Source organism: Pygoscelis adeliae, unplaced genomic scaffold (genome assembly GCF_000699105.1).
Source record: "Pygoscelis adeliae isolate BGI_AS28 unplaced genomic scaffold, ASM69910v1 Scaffold87, whole genome shotgun sequence".
Classification (NCBI taxonomy): domain Eukaryota; kingdom Metazoa; phylum Chordata; class Aves; order Sphenisciformes; family Spheniscidae; genus Pygoscelis; species Pygoscelis adeliae.
The window spans coordinates 3137017-3159313 of NW_008825098.1; positions in this window are offsets into that span (position 1 = coordinate 3137017).

A 22297-nucleotide genomic window follows, 5' to 3' on the forward strand; every position below is an offset into this window, starting at 1 on the left:
ATAGTCTAGATGAGGCCAGTTCCTGACAACACTCAACTCCAGAGTTCATCTTTTTTAATAAGGGTGTAGCAAAATTGGTGACTGCACAGAAAAAAAAGCCACAGCAAGTGCCACAAAAATGGTTTAAGAGCTGAAGAAAGTGCTTTAGAGTGAGAAACGTAGAGAGCATAATCTGTTTTGCTTATCAAAAAGAAGACCGAAAGGTGGCTTGATTACAATGTACTATTACCTTCATGAAACAGTGGGAACAGTGAAGTTCTTTAATGTGGGAGATAACAAGACCCAGTAGCTGGAAGCTTGAGACAGACAAATCTGAGACAGTAGGAAGGCATTTTTAAGAAGGGTGAAAAGCTCTGAACAAGGTATTGATGGAAGCAATGAATCCCCCACCTCTTAGTGTCTTCTGATCAGCATGTACAGCTTCACCAAGCAGAAGTCGTGTTTTTGTCAAACACGCCATTGCCACCTCCCTCATTTTTATGAAGGTCATTCTTTAGAATTCCTGATGGCTGAGACTCTATGTGGCAGTAAAGGGAAGGGAAAAACAGAAGGGCCCAGAAGTTATTCCCCAGAATATTTTTAAATACCCAGTAATTATAGCAGATTTTAAATAATTTTGTGCCGCACAATAATTGAAGAAAGTAGTTTGCATAAAACCTCTGATCCGCGTTCTTTAAAAGAAACTCCTGGCTCACGAGCTTCTTTCTTTCTGGTCCTTGCAGAAACATTGGCAGAAACACACCAGCATTTGACAGGTTTTTCCCAGTGCTGCGGCTATTGGCAGCGAAGACTGAGAGATCGGAAATGCCCTAGGAAGGCTGTCAAGACCTAGCGGGCACCAGGCAGTGACAGCAGACTTCCAAACCAAGAGCAGCCTAGCTACAAGCATGGGTGATAGCTACTCTAATCACCACCCGTACAGACCTTAGCCCAGGTAAGACTCAAGGGAACATTTTCTTCTGCCTTTATGCCAGCATTAATGCTACAAATTTTGTTTTCCCTTGTCCGAGGTGTCCAAGATACAGAAACTGATCCTGCCCGTGGGATACAGGATTCTCTTTTCAAGAAATAATATCTAGACATTTATCAAAGGCATCAATAGTCAGTGGATTAAATGGGAGCTGTGGATGCTGGCTCATATTAACTTGCTTCCATTTGAGTGCCTGCTACAGATTTTGAAGTGCCTAAACTAAAGACACTAGAGACTGAAAATGTTGCCTAATTTCCCCTAGCTATGCTTGATCTCCATGTCCCAGAGGAGTAAAGGAAGAAATAAAAACTAATACTGGTCAGGAACTGCAACGTGCCCCTAGTGACAATGCACAGGGTGCAAGCAAAGTGAGTAGGGAGCTGTTCCCCCAACCCACTATAACGATGTCTGTATGCAAGATCATGTTTTGCACCATTTTCAGAGCGATTATGGAATTTATTCCAAAGATACAGCAGGAGCCACAAACTGATGGGTGGGAAAAACAGAGGAGAGACAAAGTATAATGTAAACAGCTAGGGAAGAAACTGAGAAAAGTGTTGGAGCAGCAGACTAACGCTCAGGGACACCCTGCCTCAGGTTCTGCGATAGGGGATGAACATTTGGGACTGAGGCATTTGAACTTCCTACTCCGATTCCAGCAGCCAGACTGAGTTTGCTGACATGATTAAGGATTGACTGTGCCTATGTGAATTTAAATTGATTTCTCATTGCATCAGGAATCCCTCCCTCCCTCCCTCCCTCCCTCCCTGCAAGAGGAAGCACAGCAACTGAAGTAACCTTTACAAGTCATGCTGACATGGGAGAAAGAGGCTTATGAGGTAATGAGCAAATATTTTTTAATTAGGTGGTGAACTGAGGATTTCCCCTGTTTCCTGATCCAGATCCTGCCTGGCAGAAGAGAAAGGAGAAGGAGGAGGCAGGATGGGGACGGGCTAGGAGAGCACCACGGCGAATGGGATTTCCACCAAACGGCTTTGGTCCTGCTATGAGCCCTGATCTCCCACGGCTGGGTCTCCTTCTTGCTCTGGTACACACGATTTTTGTTTTCCCCTGTCTTCTGCAGTGAGTGTTCCCATACAAATCCCATAGGCACAACTTTGGAGGCCTCCTAGTTTCCAAAGGAGAGGTAAGCCATGTGAACCATGAATTCACTCTGTGGGTGCCAGGGGCTGTTTTCTGGCTGGTTTTCTTTTACTGTTAGCCTCTTTCAACCCTGTAACATCATCGATGCTTTACTAAAGTGCCTCGAATCTGCAGGCAACATCATTTGCTCAACTATCAGCATTCCCCATCAATAATGAAACTAAAAACATAGCTTAATAGACAACAAGGCTACAGCAGCTGGCAGTGCCGCACAAATCTGGCACTCTTGCTGCTGAGTTTATTAGACATTTTATAGTCCTGGGAACTAAAGATAATGGATCCCGTTCCCATATGCTGCATCAACAAGAGCTGGGACCCTGTCGTGCCACTGATCTATGAGGCAGCAGTGAATATGACCCAGACACAAATACTAAAATGAATCAATCCTAAGCTGCTAAAGAGACACCACGAAGCACTTTTCAGTTTTCAGTTCTTGCTTTCTAATCTCCATTCCATGAAATACTCTCCCAAGGGCTCTTAAATACAACAGTTTGCCGCAGACTTTGGGATCAGGTTGAGAGGAATTGCCCCTGTGGATCAGAGAACAGAGCTGAAATTTAGAGCCCATTACCCTTAGTAGGCACTTGTGAACTCCACCCATTCCCTATGCAGCAAAAGCCTTTTTAGGGTTACTTTCATTTTTAAAAAGTGCTGCATGATTATGTTCATACAGGTTTCCAAAGCAATGTTCACTGTAGGGTTTGTAAAGTTATTCTCCTCAGATGTCTGGAAAACAAACTTTGATTTGTTTTGAAGTACAGAAAACTGTAAGTATCTGCAGCCCAAAGAATAGCTTATGCTTATTTAAAAAAAAAAAAAAGAAATAGGCTTTAGTCTGAACCTGACCGATAGCAAGTACTACTCAGGTGCTAACATTCGCTGCTTCAGAAACTATGATACCTTCTGATTTTGGCATATGAAGGTACCATGGTTGCTGCAATCTCAAATCAATTTCTATTGAATCTACATTAATGTGCTCTATTTTAGCCATTTAAAATACATCATACTCAATACCAACAAATCGTTTTAAAGCAAGCACGCGAGGAAAAGAAAAAACTTTAAAATAGCAGCCCCTAGACTGGCACCTACAAACATAAAACAAAGGCCAGAGAAAAATGCCGTGATATAAAATCAGTTTTCAAAGCAAGGAGAGACTGCCTAGCTATGTACACAAAACGAAAGTTTCACCAAGACATTATCGGATGAAATAGTTTGGAGAGTTCCTACTCAAACGCAGAGTTATGAAAAGCAAAGACAATCAGCTCACTCCTCCTGATTACAGATGCCAAGTGGATCTGATGATGGCCTCGGGCGCTTTCGTGGCTCCATATGCCCAAAACCTCTGCAAAATCACATCAAGTGGCATTTGGTATTTAACCTTGCTGTGCCCTCATGGCAAGAAAGAACGCTACTTGGGTACAAGGACTCTGCAAAATAGTCTGGGCTTTTCAGCAATTAACATCAAGTAAATAACTCAAAAAGCTGGATAGAGAACTAAAAAAGAGACCAGTGCATTCATTAGTGTAATTCACTGATGAAAAATCTCCACTGGTAAATTACTTTCTCCTATATGTATCTGGATGGATGGGCAAATAATGAGACTCTTAGATTTATGGAGCATCTCTCACCTGGGAGAAGACCCGGTTGCTTTGTACCTTGAATCATTCTGGTCATTTGGAGAGTGAAACACAACAGCTGTTTAACAATACACCCAAGTTTACAACCTGAGGTAGAAGCAATGTAATTATTTTGCAAGGAGTTAGGCTGCTAATGTTAGGATGTGGATTTATGAGATGAGTTACTCAACGACTCTATGAAATCGAGACTTAGCTTGCAGGAGCAAAGCAGAAAACCTCTACCCACCTACATAAACTGTCGGGGCGTAGGGAAGGACTCGAGCTTTGCGTCATTCATTACTCACGTGGCAGACATATTACCAGTGCTTATCAAGAAAAATGCATTTTGGTGTTCAATACTAAAGAAAGCTTAATAGGAAAGCAGTCTGTTAGGATGCTCCTTGGTAGGTGTATTTAGGTGTTTGAGCTGTTGACTCAAAAGAATACAAATAAAAACTAATTTAGGTGCAAGGGGAATAATACAAAGATTGTTTTTGGTAAAATTCTGTTGCCCCCAAAAGAAATCACCTGAGAACACCAGTATAAGATGATGATTTGATGAAAGTGTTCAAGAGAAGTTAGCAGACTTCTGACTGAAGTCTCTTAACAGGGTCGAGACTGTGATTGACATGCAATACCTGATATAAAGAGCTCAAAGGGTCACTGTCAAGGTTAAAAAGAGCCTGAAATGATTCTGTTACCCTTTTACTAGGCTTTCTCCATGGCTTATTTGAAATTCATTCCTTTTAATATTTTTCTAAAAGAGTTTTCTTTTTAAACAATAATTTTAAACATGGCAATTATCTAAACACCTGAAGCCCAAAACACTACTTCGATCACACAATTGTACTGCACACCCAAACATGTAAATGCAGTCATAAATATACACCTTAACTATAGGCTAGCCACTTCACGAAACGCATGCCAAAGAGGGAGGTGAGCATCGCACCGCACAGCCTGGTGACTAAGGTGAAGGGTGACTAATTCATCAGATGAGCAGAGTTTTAGTCCTAACTCTGCTACTCACACGTGGCCATCGACCAGCTGACCTGACGATTTGGCACTCGTTGCTGCCATGCGCTGGGTTTGGAGGGGTTTGGGTTTGCGTGTGAACGGTGCCCATGGCAGAGGGTGCAATGTGCAGAGACAGGAACCAGCTGCAGCCCAGAAAGGGAAAACTGGAAAAAAATCATGACATGCTGGGAACTGCAGTAACACTTGTGTTCAAATACCGCTAAAATAAAAAGCTCACTAAGCCCAGACAAGAGATCGAGCTTGAATCCTGCAAAACAAACATTTTTGAAAGATTTGAAATATTTCCATGGAATTGTTTTCCTGCCGGGTTTTCCTTTGCCCCTGTCCTGGCCCCATGAGAAGAGAGCAAGCCAGTGGGCCACCCATCCTCACGATCATGTCTCCCGTGGCCCCAGTGCACAGCCCTCCTTCCTCATGCCTTCGTCCTGGTCCAGTCCCCCAGTCTTTCTTCATCTAAGTGAATGATTTAATCTTAACAACTCACTAGCTCAGTGACTCCTAACCAGCACAACGAGCTCCAAATCCCTCCCTGCTGGTACCTGCTGCCTCGAAGGCAAAGCAATAAAACACAGCCTCACTGGCTTAGTGTCCCCCTTTTACCCAGGCAGGTTTAACCTCTCTCCTCTGCTCAGCAGGTCTTCCCAGCTGCTGAAAGCTCTTACCAGCCCCCCCGCCCAGCTGAGCCGGCAGCTCGGTGCACGGGACCAAGCTGGACGGCTGCCCTTTCGCCCGCTCCTGCCAGAAAGTTGTGCTGCACCTCGGGAGCCTCGCGCCGGCGTTCAGCCCCTGCCTACGCGCAGAGACCTGCTGACCCCTGTGCAGCCCCAGAAGGGTAAAGGGTGAAATAAGGCTGTTAACAAGAGACAGCATGCCACGGAGCAGAGAGCTGGCGGAGCCTGGGCAGCTAGGGGAGGACGGATCCTGGCCATGGAGGCAATGGAGCTGCTAAGACCAGGCTGTGCCTCAACAGCACAGGTTAGTCCACACCAGTCCCACCCCAACTCCCATGCTGAACTGTGCAAGCCATGAATTAAACCCAGGAAATAATTAAACATCATCTACTTTAACAGCCACTAGCAGGAAAATAAATAAGACATCCCAACAGAGGAAGATAGAGTAATTTCACGTTTACGCTTCCAAAGGAAAAGGGAATTTGAAACAAACAAAACATCTTTTTTTTTTCCCTGCAGAAAATCTACTGCCTGTCAAAGCGGGACCGTAGCGACACCGAGGGCTCTGTGCAAAATTCTTCTGTTTGCTTCTGCATTTGATTAGCTGCCTGCATTATGTGTTTTAATTTCCTGCCGTTGAAGCACATTGCTGTCATGGTGATAGATGCTATAGAAATGAGTAAAATAAATAAATAAAAGTTCAGAACACTTTTGACCAAGTCTGTGCTAATTAGTGCATAAGACAAACAGACAAATGTTTTCTGGGATTTGTGTCAACCGTATCCAGATTCCTCCCCTGCTTCTCAGATATCAGCGAAACCCTTTCTAGAAATGGAAATAAAGAAAGGCAGCAGATGGTGCTGGGAATACTCCGAGTAAGATGTCTCCATTCAAAGCCAGATATTAGTAGCAAACCATCCAGTTAACAGGCACTGTGAAGCAGCGAATATTTAATGTGGTGGTAGTAGAAGAGCCAGGAAGGCGATATTGCAAAATGACTGGTGAAGGGCTAACCAGAAACCGTTCAGAGCTTGCGTGGGTGAGCCGCTCCACCTGTGATGGGAAAAGCTGATCTAGCAGGACTAGATGGAAGTGGGAGGGGAAGGAGAAGGGGGCTATCTGTCACATTGGACAGGGCAGAAACATAGGAGGATAGAGATTAATCTTGTTAACATAGTTTATAACACGAAAACAAATGGTGCGGTAGCGTTCATCTCTACTTCTGGACTGTTTTTAAGAAATCAAAATAGCAATAATCATAATTAGCACAGGGTTCAACCAAAAGCATCCTAAGAGTTTTAGAGGCATAAAACAAAGACTGCCTGTACTTTCAAAGTGAGGAAAGGACTTCTCTGATTGACAGCAGAAAAGAAATACATAAAAATAACTCCTTTCCAAAACCAAAGAGGAGTTATTATTTCTTGCAGAGCTTCTACCACAAGCCATCATTGTCCCCTCCTGGCTGGCTTTCCTGTAGAGATTCAAAGGTACAACACATATCCTCAAGCCATGTAATATCACTGCTATTGCACTGTCTATACAGTTCTGATCAAATTTTCTTTGATCAGAAAATTAATCTTAGCTGGAAATAGGAAACTAAAAAGATATTTACTGGTATGCTGGTTTTGGCTGGGATAGAGTTAATTTTCTCCATAGTAGCTCGTATGGGGCTGTGTCTTGGATTTGTGCTGGAAACGGTGTTGATAACACAGGGATGTTTTCGTTACTGCTGAGCAGGGCTTACACAGAGTCAAGGCCTTTTCTGCTCCTCACCCCACCCCACCAGCGAGCAGGCTGGGGGTGCACAAGAAGCTGGGAGGGGACACAGCCGGGACAGCTGACCCCAACTGACCAAAGGGATATTCCATACCATATGACGTCATGATCAGCATATAAAGCTGGGGGAAGAAGAAGGAAGGGGGGGGCATTCGGAGTGGTGGCGTTTGTCTTCCCAAGTAACTGTTACGCGTGATGGAGCCCTGCTTTCCTGGAGATGGCTGAACACCTGCCGGCCGATGGGAAGTAATGAATGAATTCCTTGTTTTGCTTTGCTTGCGTGCGTGGTTTTTGCTTTACCTATTAAACTGTCTTTATCTCAACCCACAAGTTTTCTCACTTTTACCCTTCTGATTCTCTCCCCCATCTGACCAGGAGAGAGTGAGCGAGCAGCTGTGTGGTGCTGAGTTGCCGGCTGGGGTTAAACCATGACAACTGGACACAGTCAATGTTAAATTATCAGATGTTTAGTAATTTTTTCCAGGGTACCATCATTGCTCAGACAAATACGATCCAAATTTAGGCTATAAGTGTAAATTCTAATCTCAGTAATAACATCTCCCATCATATTGCACTGTCACCTGCATATACTTTGCAATGCAAATTACCCCAAACACAGTCTTCCTTTAAGCTCACACCACTAAATGGATGTCTATAGCCTGAAATCACATGGCATGCATTTTTGGCCTTGCACTATCTAACCTGTAGACTTTGATTTTAATGGCATAACTGTCCACCATAGTAACTGAACCTCTGCTGTTAAAAAAACTTTGCTGAGAATTTATATCTTTACAGAACAGGGAAGTTTTATCAGTGCTGCTTTTGTTACAAGGACTTACTGAACAGTCGGTGTTGGCTGGCTTTTTTTATTCAGATGGCTGTAGTCTGTACCTGGGGAGGTGTGCAGCAGAAACAAGGCTAACAGAGGAGCAAGCAGACTGTTGAAGAAGACCAGCACAAATACGTAGCTATGGAGTGAGGGCTGTAAGTAAAGAAGCACAAAGTAATATCTTGGGATTCAAAGGACCCTGTAATACCCAGTCATTCAAGGATGGACCAACCATCCGGTCTGGGGACCTGCTGATCAACATGGTAACTGTGGTATTGGTGTCCCAGATCTCACACATGTTCTGCTAAATTCGCCTCTCCTTGACAAAGTGTTTTGGTCTTTGCTGAAGCAGAAAAATCACCCCCCAAATCCTATCCATGTGTCACTGGATGATTTGACAAGAGCAGTCACAAGTTATGCAAGGACCAGCATCTCCCACGGCTGGCTTTGGCTGATGGCCTGCGCCGCTTCGGCCGCAGGAAGAATGAAGCTTCAGCCACAAAAATCCTGTCCGCCCTCCCAGCAATCCGCAGTGCCCAGGCCTGGCCGTTGCCGGCTGCCGGTCACTGCCATCACCAGCCACAGACCCTGCTTTGCCCAGGGGGAGTTCGCCGTTTGCTGCATCATCGTGTTTGGATGTGCCACGTCTCCTCCTTGCCGGAGGCGGTGCAGTGGCACAGGAGGGCAGGGGCGGCTGTCAGGGCGGCAAGGAACTGCTGAGGAAGGCGAAAAGCGACAGCCGGAGCCTATGGAAAGCTATAGGGAACAAGGGGGGAAGGTGGAGGACAAGGCGTGCCAACCGGCACAGCCTCCTGTCATTTCGTACAGAGACAGCCCTGCCTGCAGCAAACTCAGGCTGAAAGCTGGCCACGCTCAAGAGCACCTATAAGAACAAATTGGGCAGCTGTGAGGAAAAACACATTTCGCTGCAGATGCATCGCTATGAAAATAGCCTAACCTGCTGACTGGACAGCCTGCAAGTATCTAACTAACACAGCAGGCTGAGCACCAAAGGTGTCAATTTGCCGTGGCACAATACATGTACGCAATGACTGGCAGGGAGTCCAGTCCTCCCACATGAGTGGGAGAGCTTAAGTCCATCACCACATCCATAGCAAAGTTCAGGAGGAGAAAGTTTAACACTATCTGTCTAGGAAGTTACTGAATAAGCAATTCAGATCGCTTATCCACGTGCCTTTTCCAGCAGACTAAAGGGTTTGCGGTGAGGGGCAGTTGGTGCCTGCTGGTGGGTAATGGAGACTCCAGGGGTGCCACGGCCAAAGTGGCAAAGGAGCACCTTGCTTGAGGTGGGCTGCAACACGAGGTCCACACCAGCCCACGCTGCCTGGCCGAGAGTGGGGGGCATGCGGCTGGGCGAGGAGCAGCCCGTTGGGCAGCGGGAAGCACCTTCAGAGCTGGTTGGCTGCTGCCGGTGATGTTCAGAACAAGTTTTGAGCTTCACCAAATTCTGCCTCAGGCCCGCGTTCAGGGCACCAGCCCCATGCTGGGCTGAGCCCTGTGCCCGTGGCCCCTGCGATGGGGCTGGGGCAGCATTGACCCTAGAGGGTGGCAAGCCTCTTCACGATGCCTGGACATCCTTCCTCTTGTCACATGCTAATGGCGCATGATTGCACTTGCAGGCTCCAACAAGACCAACTCATCCCCTTACTAGTTGGTAACACTGCTTTTGCTGAGATGCAAAGGAACGGGGCTGCCACAGTGCTGTCCTGCAAACGCCGCTCTGCAAACTCAACTTCTGAGCGTCCTGACATGCATTTCCTCCTGGTTTTAGGTGCAGATGCAGAAGTTTTTGGGGAGTTTTCTTCAAGGCCACATATATCATCAGTCCTGTAAATGATTGCAGTGGCACCAGCTCCTGTCCTTGACGGTGCTTCTTTGTCAAGCGCGGCAGCGATAGCAATCACTCCAGTGTTTTGCAAACCTGCAGATCACTATTGCCAATCTTCGTATAAACAAGAGCTAATTAATCTTCACCACATCTCTGTGAAGAAGGTAAGTATTATCATTTATTATCTTTCCTGTTTTACAAACACAAACTGAGATGGCAAAACAAAAAATGATATGCTGAGGGCCAGGCAAGATAACACATTGTAGGCAGCAAATATAGTTTTGCTTGGTGGTAAAAAGGCAGACTGTAAGATTCACAGGCTTTACCTTAATGCAGATAATGAAGAATAGCCATCCTAATAAATAGATAGCGGTTCTATGAAATGGAGGCTTTCTGCTCTAAGAATAAGTAAAACAGCAGCCAGAATATTTCACTAATGTTATTACGAAAGAAATACAAAGATGAAGGGCCCGAATTTTGAAACAGAGCAGCAGCTGCCCACATTTGGTTTTGTTTTTCAAAAAGAGCACAGTTCCCATTTAGCCTTCAAAGTGGCTGCTCTGTCAAAAGGCCCACTGACATATTGAACCTCTTGACATTTTGATTTTTAATTTACCCTGAAATATTGTGAAGGGATTGGTTAAGTGCTGAACTTCATTTTTCTTTTAGTCTGCTGCAGTCAAATGGAGTGGAGCTGTATCTTTAAAATCTTGCCCCATTTTGCGTATAGTAGGGACATGGAAAATTGGCTTTCTATAAGTGCAAAGGCAAGAAAGGATGTAGAAAGCTTGCTGAAAAAGAACTGAAAATTGCCTGCTTCGCTGTAGCCTTGTCTCAGTAAGATGCTCCTTGTCTGCAGAAATAGTAGTTGTTTCCTACCTTCTTATTCCACATATTAGTAATTACACTGGCCATTTTAAGAAACTACTTATGAGTGTGGATTATTTTCATGTCTGGTCAAATGATGAATAATGATTTAGTATTCCTCTGCCACATTCTTGCAAAGCACTTTAAACTGATTTGAGTACACGAGCCTGATCTTTTAAAAAATCTTAACTGAGCAAGAAGTAGCTGAAATTATCCTGAAAAAAAGCACTCAGGTGGCATGTCATTTCTTAGCTGTACGAGGCGAGAAGGGGAAAGGCAAGGCAGCGGTAAAAACAAGGGAAGAATTTCCTGGGAACAAGCTCAAGATGCATCCACAGGGAAATCCCTTAGGGCCTCCAGGTAGGTAAATAACTAGCATTAAACTGTCCTGCAGCTCTTTGGCTCACTTATCTTATTTTTTTCCTTTCTTTCTTTCTTTCTTTCTCATGGAAAACCCTCACACAGTGCAGTGCCCTGAATTTATTCGTTCCTTATTTGATTTGATAAATGCCTTTTCCATATTTTTTTTCTAAATTTTGGGCACCAGTTGATAGCATCCTAAAGTTTTCTCCTATGAAACAACGTAGTTAAAGACTAGTCTGAGAAAGTTGCCGCTCTTCTGGATGGGCAGAGCATGCAGGCAACCAGCTCAAAGACAGATTTAGGCATTAGCGAAGGGAGATCATCCTCTTCCGCTATCTATATTGGCCACATAGAAATGGCCAAAGTAAAGAAATTACTCCAGTGCCTAAAATTAGGAGACCACTGAAATTCAGAACACCGTTTGTGATGGGCACATTTCCCCGTGCTGCCATGTTTCCTTGCAGCCCGATCCGAGGAGGATCGGTGCAGCCTTTGCCATCGCGGCTGCCTGGGCATACAAAGAGCAACTTCTCTTTACTCATCTAAGAGGAGAGTTTAAGCATCGAGAAATTTGCTTCCTGGTGAGCAAGCCAGAGGCAAAGCAAGACACCATGTGTGGTACTTGCAGTCACCTGGTCTTTTATTTTTCAATGTGGGAGGGCAGGAGGACTGCCACGTGTTTCTGTGGCAGAGAAGATGGTGCCACAGTGAGGAACGCCGCTGTCCAAGGGAGGAGGGGACTGGAAAACGCCTGAGGACGTTGGTTGTTGGGATGAAGACTTGGCAAGATCATAAGGTTGAAGAAAAAGATGATAGAAAGGGTAGATGGTTTTGCTGTAGACCTTAAATGACCTGGGCATTCTTCAGCTGCTTCTACATAGATTTGTCAGAGACCAGCACCCCAGGAGGGGTGACTGACCAAAGGCCAGGCAATTTAACGTACAAAGATCAGAAAGGACAAATGAGCATGTACCAGCAAGATGGGGCATAGCACGCTGTCATGGACAGGACCCCGGGGGCAGGGAGCCTACATGCATCAAGGCACGAGACGAGAAGTAAAACCAGGAGGCTCAGAGCAAGGCAGCGACACCTCGCCCTGCTTGGAAAGCAAAGAGGGGAGCTAGGGACTGCTCACCATACGGTGTTGTCTGCCCTGCAGGGGACACAGTACGGTTTACAGAAACACGAAGAAAGGATTGTCAGATGACCTGGAGGCGTTTCATTGCTTCTGGAAGAAGTCATTAAGTACATTAGCTAAAAGGGAGTTGGCCCTATCGAAAGGTAAGTGAAAGGCAGGGGCAGGCGGTTCGTAGCCAGACTGTCGATGGGGAGATGGGGAGCGCGTGACGCAGCTGTTCGCCCAGGACAGGTCCAGCATTAACCCAGAGAGGCCATCAACACTGGCCCGGGGAATTAGGTTCAGGGAGACCTTCTCGCAGAGAGAAACCCACCAACTACCAAGGCAAGGGGCTGCCCCAGGGGTCCGAGCTGGTAGATAACTTAATTACAGGATGGGAGCATCAAAAAGGCACAGCTGAAGAAGCAGAGGAGTTTTCCTGGTATCCTTTCCATTCATTAGTTAAACAGGTGCCAAGTTTGCAAGCAGACCATCTTATTGAAGTTTAGGACAGATTTGTATTGATTTGAAGTCAGAACATTGCCCAGCTAAGTGAACCTGCAATAAACTAATTTTATGCCAAGTTAAGCCTGTACAAAAAAATCTTGCAGTGGTTAAAATGAATTGGCATTTAAGCAAAGTAAACTTAATTTGATAAAACTTCAGTAAGAAGATGAGGCTACTCATATTGTGGCCCTGCAAGAGCATTTGAGAGAGTTATTCATATAATTCTTGTTGCACAGAAAAAAGCCTGGATTTGAATCTATACAGCAACATCAAATAGAAAGGGTTTTATGAACAGATTTTTTTAAAAAAATCCTGATTACGATTTAAAGGCCTAGTTCTAATTCTTTGACTAAAATAATTTTCTATTATAGTATAATTCACTATTCAAAAAGAGTAAGGTAGCAGATAGTGTCTAAAGCCAAGACAAAACTACAAGATGGCATGTAAAATAACTGTAATTAAACAATCAAATGTAGCAATTAAACATGAATGATTCTTTATTAGGCTGAATGAGGATGCCAAACAAGACTCCACAGGTGGCGAGTTTATTCCCCCATGCTCGTTGGTATTTTCATTAGTAGCTCTTGGCATAGCCAGACATGCAAATCTGTCTGTGCCTTTAAGAGCAAGCGCCTATTTAGGTACCTATTTAGTCAATGTTCTGCACGGAGAATAATGAAACACACCACTGTAGCATGGCAATAGAAAATGCTGGGAGGAGTGTTGTTTTGCTATAGGATCTAGAGGTCGACATTAAAACCCTGAAAGCAATGCCAGCCAGCAGCGCTGCTCTTTGACAGATGCAGCATCCAGCCGGCCAAGATGGGCTTTGCTGGGCGCCACAGCCGCGACCAGGCGGCAGCGCTTTGTGAAGCGCGTGAACTCTCCTTGCAGACATTGCCATTTCGAAGCCAACTTCTCTACCAGCAGCCGGAGGCGACAAGTTTTTCGCAGCCGTTGTGCCTTGCAGCCCTGCCGCCCCAGAGGCACGCCAGGGAGGCATCGGTGCAGCTGCTGGGTTTGCCCGGGCTGGCATCCAACGTGGCCAGCATCCCCCTGGCAGGAGCAGGGCCATCAGCTCCCCCTGGAGCCACCCACCGCCCTGAGCCTTTTTGGGGCAGGGGCTCCCCAGGGCTTTTCCCAGGTTACAATACTTGCCACATCGCTCTCTGAAGCTGAGGTCTGCCTGAAGGCAGGGACTGGACTCTGCCTGCAAAGCGGAACTTGCAAAAATGACCCAGCTGAACAGCCAGCCAGTCAAACCCTACACCAACCTGCGCTCAGGAGAAGGCTGGATTTGCATCCTGCCAGCCGGACAAGGTGCCCCAGCAATAAAACGGTTAACAGCAGAGCTGTGGGAAAACCAGGCGAGATAATTATGCTGATTATGCTGCTCTCCTTCAGCAACAGAGGCAATGGCACACTGCGTTTGGTGCGGGGCACATTTTTTTTAAAGATTAATTGGGAAGAGCTCACAGGAAAGAAACAAAGGTGATAAAGGATTTGGAAAATAGGACCTGTGAGAGAAAGGCATATTCAGACTGGAGAAGAGAGGGCTGAAGGGACACATAACTGTCTACAAGCACGTTAAGGGACATTTATAAAGAGAATTGGGACTAATTCTCATTAGTCAGTCAGGACAGAACAGGAACTAATGGGTTTTAACTCCAGGAGGCAAAAATTAGGTTAAATATTAGGGAAAACTCCCCAAGATCAAACAGGTAACAGCAATCTGCCAAGGGAGCCGAGACAATGGCCACCACTGCAGAGATGCCAGGAGAGACCAGACACCAGGCCCGCAAAGGCAGAGGGGAAACCATCCGAGCAATCCTCTAGCAGCCAGGCTGGAGATCATGGCCAACCCACTGAGGAACTCCCCTCACCTGAAAGGTTCGGGAGTAGGACAAGAGGCCCCAGAAAGAGCAGACTACGTGGGAGGGCTAGAAACTATTCAGGTAAAAGCGTCTCAGCAATGGGGCAGAGCTTTTGCTGCAGCGGGGTCAGTTGTGATGGGGATTGTCAAGCCGCTCTGTCCTTTCTTCCCAACTGGGTTTTCTCACCAGGGATGGAGAGAGACAGCCCCGCAGCTGGTCCTCCTCGCACCTGGCTGCAACATGCACTTGGGGACTGCTGCCAGACTCGGGCAGTTCCTGGTCCTTCTGTCCTGTCCTCAGATGGCACAGGGAAATGAGATGGCTGCTGTAAATCCCATATTACTCTCTGAAGGTGTGCGTGGACATTTTGGACAAGGCTTGACCTCCACCAGCTGTGGGCAACAGGGAAGCAGCCTTGGAGCTGCAAACCAGCCGGATGAGAAGGAAGCTGACCCCTCTGGAGCCAACACACAACATGGCATGTTTCATCTTGACCATAAGCAACCTGGTAAAGCAAAGGTGTTTGGTGAACACTCCCTGTTTACTGAAATAAGTTACCACAAGATGCAGTTTGCTGCCTATGGGCAAATTAATTCCTATCATTTACCTTTTCCGTACTACTACAGTATTAGGACAGCAACTTAGCAAGGAAGGAGCTTGTGTAGAGGGTGTGCAAAGAGCTCCTCTCTCCTTCAGCCAGAGCTGGGGTCTTCCATTGATCGGTGCTTTTTCTTTTTCAGTGCCACATGTGTGTAAGGTCCTCTGCAAACAGTTGTAGCTTAATTAACACCAGCAGATATGCCTGCCAGTGTGTTTTTTGTTTCATATCCCAGAGAGAAGGAGGAATGACTTCACTTTCGCTAATTCAGAGACCGATTTTGAGTTCACCTTTTAAAACCCTTTGGCCTTAGTTGAAATTTATGCTTTAGAAAGCAATAAAAAAACACAAGAAAAGCGTGTTGCACTATTTCCATCAGTGTGCACAGGCAGTACGCCAAACTCTTCTGCGATGCACAAGGCTTGGGCTTGAGTTGAATCTTGCTGAAGTCAATGCGGGTCTTCTTTCACTTGTCTGGGCTTTGAATGAAGGCGCAGTTTCCCGTGGCTGCAGGTGTAGCCTGGCTGGCAGGGACAGCAGCGGGGTTGAGGCTCTGCGTGCAAACAGGCAGCCCCAGAGCTGGGGCCATCCAGCCTATTAAAAGCAGGCAGTATATTTCTGGTTAACGCACTTGGGAGATGGAGAGAAAGGAGTTTGGCTTCTGGCTTGGCACCACCAGCTGCCAGCCTGCAGGGAGATGGAGAGCGACTGCCAGCTGAGGATCTAAATTTGGTATTGTTACTACCCCCAAGCAATCAAACATCATGACTCAACCCTAAATCAGTGGAATGGTTTAATACCAGGAAATACAATAATAATAAAACACGGGTTTTTTCCCTTGACCTTTTTATTTCTGAACCTCCGTGGGTAACTGGTGTCACGATTTGAAGAGTTTACATTTCCTTCCAAAGAAAGTAATGTTTATTTACTTAGGAAAGATGTGATTTAACAAACTCACTTGCCTCCAGGAGCTGGGGTTTTAATGAAGACTAGAGATACGAGCCTATGGAAAAACCACAAAAGTTGATCAAACTGCACCTAGACAGAAGACAAGTTTGTTCTGCTTCCGATATCACAATATTTACCTGTCAGGGTAAGAGATCCGAAAGTCAGACTTTCCTTTGCATTTCCGCCCAATTCTGTCTTTACAAAGCTTGATTTTGTGATATCCTGTCCAGCATCTAAATCAGTGAGCTCTCTCCCACCAGTGATGATATTTCCACAGAAGATGGATTAATCTTTTTTTTTTTTTTCCATTGATCTGGGACTTGAAACAGCTTTGGGGAGGGAGGCAGATAGGAAACAAGAGGGGATTTAAGCCTTTCACATCACCTTTAAAAAAAAACCATGCAGCATTGCTGTCCCTGGAGTAGGCCCACATTATTACTACAGCCACAGCCACATCATCAGAGCTACAGCGCTCGGAGTTGTAGATCATCAGTCTGCTGTCACAGCCGTGATGTACGATGGAAAAAGTCATCCATCTGCAAACGCCGAGCACAAAGGGCTGTGGCTGCAAGGATGCAGTGTGGCATGTGCGACGTACACAGCAGTGAGCATTTTCCAAACAAAAAGGACATAAACGTGGTAAATGGAGACTCATCGGAAGGAGCGGGGAAGACGTTCAAAGCCTCTCACTCCCAGGTCTCCAAAATCACAAAACGCAAGTATGTTCTCAGATCCAGAAACAACACCTATGAATCCAGCTACTGCTTATTCCACGCGCACACCTCAAAAAAAAGCTTACATTTGATTTTCTCTTCCAGTGTAAAACCTCAATCATATTTACACCTGCTTTAGGATCTTTACAGACAAAGACATTTAAGGCTGTGAAATCTTGGGAGAAGGTAAAATGACATGGTGGATCAATCAGCTGATGCTTCTTCCCTGCACAGCAGGGGACTCGAGCAAACCTCTTGTATTTTGTGCAGAGACTCAGCTCTGACTGAATTTTTCCTTTGGCACTATAAGAGCAGAAAGATATTAAAAAAAAAAAAAAAAGGAAGTGAGAGAGACTGAGCGAGCATAAGCGCTCGTGCATGGCTCCAGGTTTCTCAACTAAAATGAACTGTTGGTTTTCCAGGAGAGAAGCCATTTCTTGTGCGTTACTGTGCTGCGCAATACTCCAAGTGTGGGTGCAGAGAAGGTTTCCAGCTAAATAAAATAAAATAAAAATAATTTTAAAAAAATAGTGTGCATTGATCACAGAGTCATTCATGCAGGTGCATCCTGGGATGGTGATCATCCAAAATGGTTCTCCCGAGTTTTTAACACCTGTCACTGGGTGACAAGCAAAGCCGATGCTTTACGAAAGCAGACATTCAGGAAAGAGTTTTGTTTTTTCCCTCTCCGTGCAAGAAGTGCCTCATCTAAAAACCAGAAGCCACAAAGAAGTGGGTATCACTGTAAAGGCAAACAGGAGCAAGCAGTTCAGTTACTCTACCTTTTGAGCGGTGGCAGGGGAAACATTCATTTAATTTCAAACAGCTACAACGCAATTTTCAAAACATCTACCTCCATGTAACATAATACACTTGAAATACCACATTCTTGCTCATTAATAGTAAATTATGGCACATACAACCAGCTGTTCTTGAGAACGTAAGTCTAGAGGCCTTTGACAAACACATCCTCTGTTTGTGGGGAATGTGGTAGGGCACCGTGATATTAAAAGGCATTTCTTTCCTCACATCTCACATACTTTTCAATATCTTATTTTTGTTTAGGAAAAATGATTAATTTCTAATACTTTGCCACTAACATTACATTATTTTTTTAATCTTTTCATGTAGGTCTGCCAAGAAAACATTTTTATTTAGAACTAATATTCTTTCATTTTTTCATTCATGCTTTTCTCTCAATAAATATTTGAGCCGATCGCAGATTTTTGTTGCTGAAAGTTTTTTTAAGGAACCCGTCTCTTTCTGCTTGCCAAATCATCACTTGTGATATTTATGAACTTCTTCATAACTGCAAAACATGTTTTGCAAAGCCAACGTGCCTCTAAATCCACATACCCAGCCCTTGAACCTTCCTAAGCAGATGATGAGCTTTGCTGAAGACAACAGTAATTTGGCTGTTCCCCAAAACGGCAATGAATTTTTAAAGCTTGGCTGCACAGAGCTGATTCGACTCTGCCTTTACGAAGAACGGTGGAAGGAAGGGTGTTGCAGGACAACCAAGGAGGCGTCCCGGGAGGGCAGCCAGGCCAGATGAATCCTGGAGATCCTGGCTGCGAAGTACCAAAGCACTTTTGGCAGCACAGCGAAGCCCTTCTAGCCTTACACCAATAAACCCAATTCCCTTGGGAACGCCTCGCATAGGAAAAGCGTAGGAGGGTATGAAAGAAAACTGACGGCTGAGGTGGTATCAGATCTAAGATCATTCTTCAGAGGTGTACTCATGAATGCATCAGTACCGTCTAACAGAAAGGAAACATCTACAGTAAAGCAGGCAGCACACTTTGCAGGGGAGGGATCCCAGGACATCTGAGGGCGTGAGACTGTGTGTAGCCGCAGCTCAAGAGGGCTTTTCAGAATTTCCGCTTGAAATTCTGCCCCATTTTGTTTTTTTTTTTCTTAAGCTACTTTATTCAGTGCCAACTCCTGAAAAGAATACTGTGGAGAAAAGCTCTCAAGGAAAGAATTATTTTTAGCTTAAATAGCTAGGCCAGCAGCTTACAAAGCTGACAAAGGCCCAGGTTGCACTCTCCAGGACACTCAAACCACCACGGGCAGAGTTTTCTCATTTAATTCAGGAACTAAGTTTTGGCTTGCACACTTCCCCTGTTTATACGTATCCAAGTGTGGGATGTCTCTAGTGACGCCTGAGGGGATGGGTCCCCTTTCTGACAGGCAACGGGAAGGAGAGGACGAAAACTGCCAAAGTCATTTTTGCCTGCCAAATTGCAACGGACAGCTGACATGCCGCCATCCTGACCCCTACGGCAAAACTTGCAAAGTACCCTCAGCCCTGCCTCCCCGGCCCCACACGAGGTGCTCCCGCTCCCCTGGGACTGTTGGACTCGGACATCGGTTAGCGGGTGTTGCCCTCATTTGCAGATCCTTGGGAAGGACTAATAATTAGGAAGAGATGTCCAGAACAGGTTGCCGCCCTTGACAACAGCATGGGGAGAGCAGGTAACTGGCTCATATGCTTATGTATTTATCAGCAAAGGAAAGAAAAGCAACAGAAGCCTCCCTCAAAAGATGAAAACTATCTTAGGAGCAAGAGTTGTAGAGCCTCATGAGGCAAAGGGGTGTCACGTCGCATCATTTTATTGCCACTGTATTATGCAATGTTCTTCTAAAGCAAAAAAGACCCAAAAGCAATTTACTATACAAGTATTAGAAAGGAAAGATAAAGCAGAAAGAAATATTTTAAAAGGATAATAGTTTTAATAAAAATTTTTAGACAACTCCCCCCCTCCTTTAAACCTTCCCACTGTTAGCCTTAAATAGACCCATAGATAATTAAATATCACAGGTAAGTCTTGCTAAATTATCTAGGTGAACTTCCCATTTGCACCACATCTTCAGTAACACGATTTATGTTGCTTAAAAGGCACCCACCTCTACCGTACTTGAGTTTTGTGATTTTAAGGCTTGAGCAACTATAATTAAGGAGCCTTTTCGGAGCAAGCATAGCACTGTGCAGTGTAATGTGACATTCAGAATACATCAGTGTCACTTTACACAGGAGTTCTGATTATTTTCACTTGTGCGCTTCAGCCCTGTCATTTATCCCCAGTGAAGCTCATCTGCCTCAAACCATGGTGTCTCACCTAGTCCATGCGGTTTTCCCCACTTCTATAAACCTCCACCATTTTAATCATGTGTTTTATATTTTTAATTCTTAAGGTAAAGACCTACTTTTGTTTGCACACTAATGATTTTACTAGCCTATTGCCTAATGCAAACAGTCCTAAAATAGCACAGCTAATCAACACGAATGTGAGACATGAACATCGAGGCAGCATCATCCATTCACATAGCAATGTATGTCTGCAACGGAAGAGATTTTTATTTTTTTGTTAAATAGGATGCCAGCAGGAACTGAGACTGCTCTTTGATTCAGCGATAATGAGTGAATGTTGCACCAAGGAAATTTACATTTTGCCAGTGGTATGAAAAAACACAAAACTATTCTTCTAAGTTCAGATTAGCCCCCCAAATACACGCTGATTTCCTGAAGTTTGAGCACTCCGAAGCTCCTATTGATAGGAATGAAAATCTTGGCAATTTAGTAAAAGATGACATCCAACATGAAAAGTAAAAGTAGGGCAGGTGACTACCTGTAAACATTCCTCCTGGAGAATCTTCTTCTCTGAAGCACATTAACCCATCTTCCTCTTCCCTTTCCCCTGCTGCAAGCAAAATCAAATTTTCATCAGTTTCTGCCGTATCTGCTTCATTTGGAAACTTTCTGAAAATATATTAGAAAACCTGTACAAGGCTCCGTATTGAGGCAGAAGTGCATTTCTCTGTGCTGACGCCCACCGTGTCAAACTATTAGCTAGGCTTCCCGCTGGCTGATGCTGCTGGAGAAAGCTGAACTTTGACTTCAGGGGAGGCAGCAAAAGGTAATTTGGTCTGTGCATCACATCTCAGGCAGGAAGGTGGCTGCAGGTCTCATCTAACTCAGACCTGCGAGGCCACTTACAAGGGCTGTGGTGGTTGGGGCAGGGGCCATGAGGCACCAGCAGCTCCACAAGGCTGGAAGTCACCTGGAGGCGATGGTCCCCTTCCCTACTGTGAAGCAGCATAAAGGGCGACTGCCATGTTGCCATCTGCATATTGCACTGCTCAGATGGACACGGGGCACTGTCTGCTGTTAGGGCTATAGAAAGATGTGTGCATGTATGTGCAGCACCATTATATATATATATATATATATATGGGTCCTGACACATCAGGTTAAAACTGAAACAGGTTGACAAGGAAATAACATGATGTAGTTTTCTTTATTGGCCAGTTTGGTAGCATGGACAGTACTGGTATTTCTGATTTTTTCTGATAGTACTTCTGGTCTAAACCAGAAGCACTACATGTTCTACCAATGCCTAAGGACCATTCCTCAGGCATTTCAATGATTGCGTGCCCTATCCTGACAACAAACATTGTTTTATTTCTGTTTATTTGTGTAGTACCAACCCCGAGTTCCATATTTTCTACAAAATTAACAGTACAGGCCATCTCCGGAAGATGCAAAACCAAACATCCTACAACAACTATAGCTTTTGGTATCCTGTAATCAAGGCAAAACACTGTTTCCTGGCAGCAGAGGCCCTACATAATTCCTGGGTGCTTTCAGACTGCTGCTAGCAGAGCTGTTCCTCAGCATCACTCATATTGAAAGTAGGTCTTTTGCTCATGGGCAGCCTCTAACAAACTAATGGAGACTTGTTAACTACATTGTTAACTAACATCTTGTAAACTACATTGCTGTTATCCAAGCTATTACAGGCCAGCCAGTCCATTTGAAGATGTCTTTCCCCTACCCAGACGATGGGGAGGAGGTGACTACTATTTGTATTGTAGTGGTTAACAGGGAAGAACCTGAGCTACCATTACCAATAGCTTCCCAGCCTTGAATTAAGAGAAATGGCTGTCCACATTTTTCCTCCATAAAGGAGGCGCTTAATTTGGTACATATTTCCTTCTGGTTTTGATGAGAAAAAGTAGTGTTCTCATTCTCCCATTAGAAACTATCATATAGCAGAGAGTACATTTACAGACAGTAAAAGCGAGCACATCACTTAACATTTGCAGGCCAAGTATGCAATTGCAGAAACAACAAATTATTTTTAAAATTAAGGGCCAAAAATGAAGCCCCCTTTCGGTTCCTGATACCCGAAATGCAAAGCTACTCTTAATTCATACGGAGTTTTCCTTTGGTGACTCCAGTTTCTTTACCGTCGAGGAGCTCAGCCTCCTTACCGGTGGGGTGCAGGTTGAGGAAATGCTCTGCTCAGGTGCTCAGGAGCATGCCATCTTGGTAGTAATACCAACGGATACTCCATTCAAAGAGTGTCTCCAAATCCTATGTGGGTACCAGCCTCA